The sequence below is a fragment of the Amblyomma mixtum genome, chromosome 3 (assembly GCF_055824585.1).
Source record: "Amblyomma mixtum isolate Tamu chromosome 3, ASM5582458v1, whole genome shotgun sequence".
Lineage (NCBI taxonomy): Eukaryota > Metazoa > Arthropoda > Arachnida > Ixodida > Ixodidae > Amblyomma > Amblyomma mixtum.
In genome coordinates, this window is record NC_143014.1 from 22,600,490 (window position 1) to 22,611,120 (window position 10,631).

A 10,631-nucleotide genomic window follows, 5' to 3' on the forward strand; every position below is an offset into this window, starting at 1 on the left:
CGTTGACAGCCCGGACGACATGGTAACGCCAGATGGACATCGTGTACCTGACCATGGTGCCGCTTCAGGTGGTGAACTGATTTCTTTCGGGCTCAGATTTGACTCCCTTAACTTGCGTCCCGGACCTCTCCTCGCCACCTGCCGCTGTCCCAAGGGACCCGGCTCCCGACAACCTGGAGCTTGGCACGGATACCTCCCTTTTAATAGAGCATGAGGAACTACAGACCATCATTAACGACAGAAAAAACGATCACGGCAGGGGTCCGGGCCACCCTTGTGTCCCTGGTCGCCGCCTTGAACGCTAATGCGCAGCACTTCTTTGCCTGCGCCATCCGGGACAGAGAGCGCGTCCACGCTTTTCGCGACCAAGTTATCGTGCGGGATCATGAGCTGAAGGTCCTGAGGGCCCGGAATGCCGAAGTGTCCGCCAGGGCTTCCGAGCCCGCGGTGGAACTTCGCCTACTGCAGGCCGGACCGAACGTTGCTAGGACCTTTGCGGCGGCCCTGCGTGGCGGTGCCAGCCCTCAGGTGCACCTGTCGTGTGCGGCCGGGGGGGAAATCTGACTGTGCGGCCTGCTCGTCGCCCCCCGCCACCGGATGCGGGCCGGTGTAGTTTCGGCTACTAGGCTTTGTTCCGGTGCAACGCCAGCAGTGGGGATAGCAGTGGGGATGGGACGGCCGGGACCCATCCTCTGGGGATGCAAAACCCCATGGGAGTGGCAGCGACTCCCAGGCGACTGTGAGGGCCAGTCGCGCGCGTGAGGTCCGATGCCTGAGCGGAGGCAGGCCTGGGTTTATGCTCAGGTTGGACCCACGAAATCCGGCCCGGAAGGCATGTACAAAGAACGAAAGGTTTTCAAATACATGCTACTTCCCTCCGCATGCGGGGGCGTGCAAGTCTGGCTACCGACGCGTCGGTTTCTGGTTACGGAGAAACCAGGTCCGCGCGGGGGTTTATAGTAGCCAGGCTCTGAAACGGCGCCTCGGGGAAGCGGCCTTATACGGCCGGCCGCAGGGCTGTAATGGCCTTTGCGGGACGCCGGGGGATGGGGGCCTAGTACGACCTCGAAATAATCTGGTAAAAACCGTCGATGTTGTGGAGTACCGGTGGAGTAGGCCCGGGCCATCTCACCCTAAGCCACGTTCTTGGTTAGTGGCCCGGTCGCCCGGCCTTGAACACTCCCTCCTCAGTAGGAGAAGAGCAAGCTAGGGGAGGAAATAAGTGCATGATTAGATGGATGGAAGCACAGATGGGTCACCGCGGAGCTGTTAAGTCATGACGCTGAGGGCCGGGGGGCCTTTAGGCCGAAGACCTAAGCCTCTACTGGCTGACCACATCACACATACTTCCGGTGTCTGAAAAACCGCGAAAAGCACTCGACGGTGAGTAGCCGGCTGGTTGGAAAAGCCGCCTAGTGTCGTGGAGGGGCCCCAGGTAGCTGCTCACCCCGTGTTAGGTTTTCCTGTCTCCGACGGTCGGAGCCCGTTGCGGATGGTCGTTGGTCGGGCATCCCGTGAGTGGGGCCGCACCATTGGGCAATCTCGATTCTCTCGCTGCCCTGGCCAGGCGGGCCAGCAATGGAGTCGAGATAATCGAAGGATCTGAACAAAAACCTCGCTGTCCCCATTCTCAGCCTTTGTCCCAACCCATTCCCTACAACCACTCTTCCCATCCATTTGCCCATCCCTTCCGCTACTTCCCAGGGGAGATCAGGGGAGTCTCCCCGGGCCCGCTCCCCCGGCTGTGGGTCGCCATAGTAGCTTCCCTTTTCATTTACTTTTCCACCTACGGGTGGTGAAATTACAATTTGCCTACGGGCCTATTCTTTTATTTTCGAATTGGGTTAAGCCTGTTGTACATATGTGGTGCAGGCAGGGGCATATTTATTATTTTTATTTTCTTTTCGGTTGCCCCAACCTATTCTTTGTCGTGTGCGGCCAGCCCGTTGTGCTCTAAGCGGTGCGGGCCGGGCGCTATTATTTTTCGTTCCTTTTAGACGACCACCCTGATTTTTTCGTGTGCGGCCTGCTCGTGCGTCCCCCCCCCCCCCCGCCACCGGATACGGGCCGGTGTAGTTTCGGCTACGAGGCTTTGTTCCGGAGCAACTCCAGCGGTAGGTATGGGACGGCCGGGACCCATCCTCTGGGGATGCAAAACCCCATGGGAGTGGCAGCGACTCCCAGGCGACTGTGAGGGCCAGTCGCGCGCGTGAGGTCCGATGCCTGAGCGGAGGCAGGCCTGGGTTTATGCTCAGGTTGGACCCACGAAATCCGGCCCGGAAGGCATGTACAAAGAACGAAAGGTTTTCAAATACATGCTACTTCCCTCCGCATGCGGGGGCGTGCAAGTCTGGCTACCGACGCGTCGGTTTCTGGTTACGGAGAAACCAGGTCCGCGCGGGGGTTTATAGTAGCCAGGCTCTGAAACGGCGCCTCGGGGAAGCGGCCTTATACGGCCGGCCGCAGGGCTGTAATGGCCTTTGCGGGACGCCGGGGGATGGGGGCCTAGTACGACCTCGAAATAATCTGGTAAAAACCGTCGATGTTGTGGAGTACCGGTGGAGTAGGCCCGGGCCATCTCACCCTAAGCCACGTTCTTGGTTAGTGGCCCGGTCGCCCGGCCTTGAACACTCCCTCCTCAGTAGGAGAAGAGCAAGCTAGGGGAGGAAATAAGTGCATGATTAGATGGATGGAAGCACAGATGGGTCACCGCGGAGCTGTTAAGTCATGACGCTGAGGGCCGGGGGGCCTTTAGGCCGAAGACCTAAGCCTCTACTGGCTGACCACATCACACATACTTCCGGTGTCTGAAAAACCGCGAAAAGCACTCGACGGTAAGTAGCTGGCTGGTCGGAAACACCCCCTAGGGTCGTGGAGGGGCCCCAGGTAGCTGACCCCGTGTTAGGTTCTCCTGTCTCCGGCGGTCGGAGCCCGCTGCGTATGTCGGGTGGTTGGGCATCCCGTGAGCGGAGACGCACCATTAGGCAATCTCGATGCTCTCCCTGCCCTGGCCAGGCAGGCCAGAAATGGAGTCGAGATAACTGAAGGATCAGAGCAAAAACCTCTCTGTCCCCATTCCCATCCACAATTCCTAACCCATTCCTGACAACCATTCAACCCATCCCTTTTACCCATCCTTCCTTCTACCTCCCAGGGGAGATCCGGGGAGTCTTCCCGGGCCCGCTTCCCCGGCTGTGGGTCGCTATAGTAGCTTTTCCCTTTTATTTTCACTTTTCCACCTACCGGTGGTAAAATTACAATTTGCCCACGGGCCTATTGTTTTCGAATTTTCGAATTGGGTTAAGCCTGTTGTACGTATGTGGTGCAGGCAGGGGCTTGTTATTTTTATTTCCTTTTAGGTCACCCCAACCTATTAATTGTTCGGGGACTCTCCTCCGGCCGAGGAGACCCATCAAATGCTTTTAACGTCTGTTGGGGCTTCCGACAACGTGGGTCGCGAGGTTGCTAGCCTCGTCAAGTAGGCCATCGACCCGGAGACTGAGGGAATAGGAGCCGTCACACTCCTAACCACCCGTCGCGCCCTGGTGGTTACATCCCGGGACCCTGGGAACCTCGAGCGCCTGCAGGCTGCCATCACCCGTATCGAGGCCACCCGGGCTTCCATAATGCTCGTATGCCTCAGCGACGCAATCCTCATATCCGCCTGTCCGGGGTTGATCCTGATATCCGTCCTGAGGATCTCGTGAGCACCCTCAACCGGCAGAATCCGGCACTCTCACTCGATCCGAAGAAATGTAAGCTCAGATTGTCCTTTACACAGCGCTCTGGACAGCGCGTTTACGTCCTAGAGGTCGACCCTCCCGCTTTTTCCGGACTTCGTGACGCCCGTCGCGTCACCGTGGGCTGGACCTCCGTTAAGGTCCAGGAGGACCTGCGCGTCCCGCTATGCACGTTCTGTGCTCAATACGGCCACGCTCTTAAGGCGTGCCCACATGCAACGGACGCCTCTAAGGCCTGCTGCACACGATGCGCGGGGTCGCACCCTCTCGCACAGTGGTCCCACCCTACACAGGACCCTAACGCCAAGTGCGCCCCGTGCGACGCGGCTGGCCGCCCCTCTAACCATCAAGCAGGGCATGCCTCCTGCTCAATTTTGCATTAGCGCTCTGCTCGCATCTGTGCCAGGACCGCTTATGGCCCTTAGGGCCGCGGTCGCCCTGCGTCCCTCTCCTGCGAACCGCCAGGTTGCACTTACGGCCTTCTCCACTAATTTTTCCTTCGTATTCTTCTGTAGCCGGTACTCGGCCCTCCTGCTTCCGCCACCGCCATAATCTATTAATCACTCCATCGTTTTCCCTTCTCTTTTTGTGGTCCGCGACAAGTTTCAGTCGCTTCCCCGATGTTCCATCTACTACGTGTCAACTCAATAGAATGATTACTCGTTTTTACTCCTCTCTTCAACCCTGACTGGCTACTCCGTGCACGAACGCTTCTTCGTGTGCCCGTCGCCCCACCGCCGCCTCATCTCCGCAGGATCCTGCTCCCTCCACTCGCTTCTCTTACTTTCCTTTCTACTGCAGCTGTCGCCCATATGTGATCCTTTTCTACTTCAGTTATCCCCGTTCCTATGCCTCTTTATATCGCAATGACTAGTTTTAGGTTTCTCCAGATCAACCTTGACCATACCCGGCGTGCGACGGCTGCCCTCTCGAGTCATTTCCTCTCTTCTCCGTTTTCTCTGGCAGCGGTGGCGGACCCCCACCTGGTCGGTGGTGGGGTTTCCGGTCTTCCCAGTGGGGGTTGCCGTCTTCTCTGCGCAATCACATCCGCGCTCGCTGATCCTTGCGCGGGATCCTCCGTTTGAGGTGTTCCCTACTTACGCCTCCACGTTCGTTGTGGCGGTGCTCTGCTCCTCCCAGTCTGCCTGCTTCCTCTTTGTCTCTGTTTACTCCCCGCCGCGCGCCCCCTTTGACTCTTCGTTAGATGAACTGGACGAAGTGTTCGCTTTGGCGGCAGGCCGCCCCAACATCCTGGCCGGTGACTTCAACGCCAAGCATGAATTGTGGGACCCCGCACCCTCCGACTCGCGTGGCTCCAAGCTCTTCCACTTCGCCCTGGCTCACCAACTGACCGTTTTAAATGATCGTACTTCCGCCCCCCCCCCCCCCCATACGATAACTATTACGCAGAGTCGTGGATTGGTGTCACGCTCGCTTCCCCGTCCCTGCTCAGCTCCGGATACACATGGACCGTCATGGACGCCAAATCTCTGTTCGAGCACTCTTATATTGAGGTGCCGATTGGTCCTCCTCCTCCGAAGCAGCACCGCCTAACGGTTGCATCCCGGGCTCGTCTGCTTCAGCGCCTCGCAAGGGACACATGGTTTCCCCGGGTTGCTGGCGCCGATCTGCGCTCCTCCGATGCACTGGAGACCATCGTCAACTGGTTCCACGACCGAGTTACAACGCTGACTGAGCGCCACAAGCGTACGGTTGCGAGTGCTCTGGCACCGAAGACATGGTGGTCCCCTGAGCTCGCAATCGAGTGGCGCCGCGTTCGAGCTTTGCGTCAGACCCATTGTTGCGCCCCGTCTATCGCACCGCGTTTCAGGCGGCACTTGCCTGTTACCGTCGCAACATCAGGGAGGCGAAGAAATCGGTGTTACGCCAGGCCTGTCACGATGCGACTCGAAAAAACCTTTTCCGCGCATCCTTTCAGAGGGCATTCGGCAAACTGGGCGCCCCCGTATTCCTACCACCTCTGGACACAGGAGGCAGCGTTCTGACGACTTCTGTCGTCGAGTCGGCGGCACTTTTGCTCCGGACACAGGTCGCGTTTGACAACTCTGATAGATTCACCATTACACGCGTCTATCCGTGCATCGGTCGAGTCGCCTTACCATCCTTCTGTATCGTCGGAGACCTGTTCTCGCGTAACGAGCTTCAGTTGCTCGTGAATGCCCTTGATACTGGCACGGCTCCTGGCCTGGATAGGTTGACTGCGCCCTTGGTTACGGGCCTCTGCTGTTGTTGTTGTTGTTCACCTCATGGGATGGCGCATACCCACAGAGGGGGATCGGCCAAGAAGAGGGGTGCATAGAGAGATTTTGAGATTTTTTGCTTGTTTGTTTGGATTTGTTTTCATTGGAAAAATAAATAGATAAATTAAGAAATAAATAGAAATAGCAGAATGCTGGGGAAAAGAATCTTTATGAGAAAGCAGAAAGACTAAAAAGAAACAGGACAAGCATAACGCACGCAGGAGCTGGACTCAGCAAGATCTCTAGCAGAGGGAGTTGATTAAGAAATAAATGAATGAAAATAATAATAATAATAGTAACGGTGGATAGAAAAAAAAATGTAATGATGTGTAAAAAATAAATAAATAAATAAAGAATAAAATATTAGCAAGGTAACCGTTTAGATTCCAGTAAAAAATTTTGAATGGCGGTAAAAACAGACCTGTGGCTGTAACCGAGAATGGTGGCCCCAAATGACAATATGATCGGGCTGCTCAAACTAAGGCCAAGCTGTTGCAGTGGTTGCTCTAAATATCGACGTCTCATCATGGTGAAGCGTCGACAAAACAACAAAAAATGGTCTATTGATTCTTGTTCACCGCAGAATGCGCAGACGGGAGAAAGCGCCAAACCAGACCTGTGCAAATAAAAATTTAAGGGGGGGATCCGGCAGCGCAGCCTAGTTAGAGAGACTTCAAGCTGTCGCGAATGGCATGATTTCCTGCTCCACGGATACTGAAGATGCAGGAAATCATCAGATCGTAAAATTGATCCTGATGTCATGCCTAACAAAATGCTTCTCCGAAACCTCGCTGCTGTGATGTACGCTGTAGCCGGGAGAATAGGTAGCACAGGGCCATTGAGGGACGCTTTCGCCAGGCTATCAGCCACTTCATTGACTGTCACACTGCTATGACCCGGTACCCATATCATATGTAAAAGGCTCAAATGGGGAGGAAGTAATGATAAGAAGGAGTTGAGGATTGGAGAATCCATAGCTGAGGCAAGGGACAAGCACAAAGAAAAGGAGTCAGTAATGACAGCCACTGCGGAGAAAGAAGGGTCTAGTTTCCGAAGAGCAAGCACCACCGCCAGAAACTCCGCTTGGAAAATTGGGGTGAAATCCGGAAGACGCACAGAAAAAGACCAATCCAGAAGCGGGCAATATATTCCCACTCCTGCCTTTTCATCACATTGGGAGGCGTCAGTAGCAATCATGATGGAAACAGGTAGGCTTTTTAAATGGTCTTCTAATAATCCATTTAAAATGCTTGATGGTAAATGCTTTGCATTCTTCGGGAAAATGTCATCATAGACAATTTTCACGGAAGGCCCACTCTTCTGTGTCGGAAGTATGTCAGACAGGAGTACATTTAACGGGTGAAGTAAAGATTGTACCAGTACTACCTGCGGTGTATGAAATCGAGGCCAGTGGATTCCAAAAAAGAAGGTCGGCTGGCAACAAAACACAGACGAGGAACGGTGGAAACTTGAGTCATATATCGTGAGGTACGTCTGAACAGTGAGAAATTTAAATCTAGATACTAAAGGTGGAATTCGAGCTTCAAGGTAAAGCACGTCGTTAGCCACAAATTTAGGGAGGCCAAGGCACAACCGTAGAGCTTCCCGCTCTAAAAGAACAAGCGGGCGAATTTTGTAAGCAGCTGAACCAGAAAACAGCACTGATCCAAATTCTAACATTGGTCGGACGTACATAACATAAACCATTAAAAGTGCATCTCTCCGCATTCCAGACCGGGGATTGCTTAATCTACGCAACATGCCCACAGCACGAGTGCCTTTCGCTGCAACATGGTCAATGTGAGAGCGCCATGTGAGCTTGTCGTCATAAATGACACCAAGATATTTTAAAGACTGAACTTGGGGAATAATTTGTTGCTTGTAAGTTAGAGAAAGAGCAACAGGATCTTGGAGTCGGAAAACAAGGGTAGCGCATTTGCTAACATTTAAAGTGAGTCGTAGGCCACCCAACCAACTCTCAAGCAAGTTTAGGTACGATTGCAGACGCACGTAAAGAGATTGAATGTCAGGAGCAGCTGAGAAAAAAGCAATGTCGTCCGCATAGACGTACGTGCGAATTTCGTGATGACTGGGAATTGAGCTCAGTAGAATGTTGAAGAGTATGGGCGAAAGGATTGCCCCCTGAGGAACACCTCTAGTTTGATTATACCATCCATAGTTGACACCATGGAGTGTACAATAAAACTGCCTCTTATCTAGGAACGCCGAGATCCAAGCAATTATGTAGTGTGGAAACTGCAGAGTCTGCAGTCTTTGCAATAATATGGTGTGTTCCACACTGTCGTAAGCTTTGGCTACATCTAATGTAACCAAAGCAGCATGCATTTTTTGACGCCGCGCAAGGAGGATTCGACTTTCGAGGTCAACATGGGCATTCCATATTGAACATTTTCGACGGAAACCGATTTGACAGTGACTGAGGATATTTTCACTATCCACAAACTCCGAAATACGTAGGAGCAAGACCCTTTCAATTAATTTAACCACATTGGATGTCAATGAAATAGGTCTAATATTTTCCAGAGAATAGCCGCCGCCATTATTTTTAGGTAAAGGAATCACTTTGGCGAGTTTCCATTCAGGAGGAATCCAAGCATGATTGATGGAATCATTTACTAGCTGTAATAAAGAGTTAGGATACTCCTCAAAGAGGATCTTTATCATTTTTGAAGTTACCCTATCAGGTCCAGGAGCAGCTGATGGTAACCTCAGCACTATAGGCGAAAGTTCTGAGAGGGTAACCTGAGGGACAAGCTTAATCTGATCCACTGACGCTACACACACGGATTGCAAAGGTAGTGCAGACGAGAAACGCTTCTCTAATCCTTTGGCAATGGTTTCAATGGTGTCTGTTGCTTCTTGCGGAGTCAAGACACATGAGGGAAAATTACCTGGGGCCGGAACCTTTTTCCGCGAGTGTAAAAATCTGAAAAGTGCACGTCGGTTTCCTGATTTCGTCAGGAAATCGAAACGCTAAGATTCATAATCGTCTTTAGCTCGCGAAATCGTGCGTTTAAAAGTGGCTGCAATGAACTTATAATCATGCCAATTTTTCGGGCACTGATTGTGGAGGAGCTTCTTCCATGCAGCCTTTCTGCGTCTGTAGTCCCGCGTACAGTCTGCATTCCACCACCTAGTTGAATTGGTCCCTTTTGATGTACGCACCAGGAATTCGGACTTTTTGCGGCATTCCTCAATAGCCAAGCAAATGTCTTTTGAATTATGATCGTCTTCAGAACTTAACGCTGACGCAAGAGAAGAGCGCAAAGTAACCTGGAACTGGTTATAATTAATATATGATCTCAACTGTGAAGACGCTGGAGTTAAGCGGCAGTTAACCTCAAAAATAATAGGTATGTGATCACTAGATGTACCACAACCAACTGTCGACCAATTCAGAACAGGAACACAAGGGCTGGAGAAAGTTAAATCTAATACAGATACGGTTTGAGCCCGAAGAAAGGTCACCAAACCTGAATTCATGCACATAAGGTTGTTATCTGAAACCCAATCCCAAAGGCGTTTGCCACAGGGATCTGTCTTATATCCCCACGATACATGGTGCGAATTGAAGTCGCCTGCCAACAGAACTGACTTCTGGCAATTGACTAGTAGAAGATCTAGAGGCCTTGAATCCTGCACACCATTAGGAAAATAAGCATTAACTAATGTGAAGGGATAGCACCCAGGAATTACAAAGTCTAAAGCCATCATCTCACAGTCTAGAGAAGAGAACTGGAAAACAATTTTGGCCCTGTGACAAAATTTTGAAGAAACCAGAATGAGCAACCCCCCTCCTCTTGACTGGCGATCTTGGCGAAATGAGGAATAATTTTGTAAATGGAAATGTTTTTCAGGTGAAAGCCAGGTTTCTTGCAAAATGATTATGTCTGGATTAAGTTGTGATGAAAGGTAAAGTAAATCTGTTGAAGCTGAAATGAGTGATCGACAGTTCCACTGGAGTATTCGTAACACCCCTATGGTGGCGCAATCTGAGCAGCAGCAACTGCCTGCCGCAAAATATTTTCCTTTGGCTTAGAGCCCAGCTGTTGTTTCTTTGATTTCGGATTTTGAGGAGAAGACGGGTTCGACATATGGGAGCCACTGCGTTTGAGGACTCGCGTATCTGTATCCATCATCTCTGCATCATGAGTGACTGGGACATCATTCGAAACGCCGGAGCTAATAGTAGGAGCATCAGGACTAACTGGTTCCTGGGGTGGCGATATGACCGGTAATGAAGGTTGAGAAAGCAACGATGGCAAACGTGTCATCTGTGAAGATATTGCAGATTGCATGGCCTGAGTAATCTGCGTAGCGAGAGCGTTTGAGATGCTCTCTGTAACAGTTGATACAATCTTTTCAATCATTTTCGCCATTGAGGCTTCTACAGCAGTCACTATGGCCTGCGAGACAGATGCATCGAGGGCGACACCTGAGCGGGCTGCCACACCCGCATAGCCGTGCGCTCTGGCGTGCACACCCGCCCTTCTTTCTCTTCCTTTTCAACGGTGCCCTCCGTCTCGGCCACTTTCCCTCCGCGTGGCGCAGGGGGCGGATCATCTTCCTTCCTAAGCCAAACCGTCCCTCTTCCCTCCCTACTTCCTAC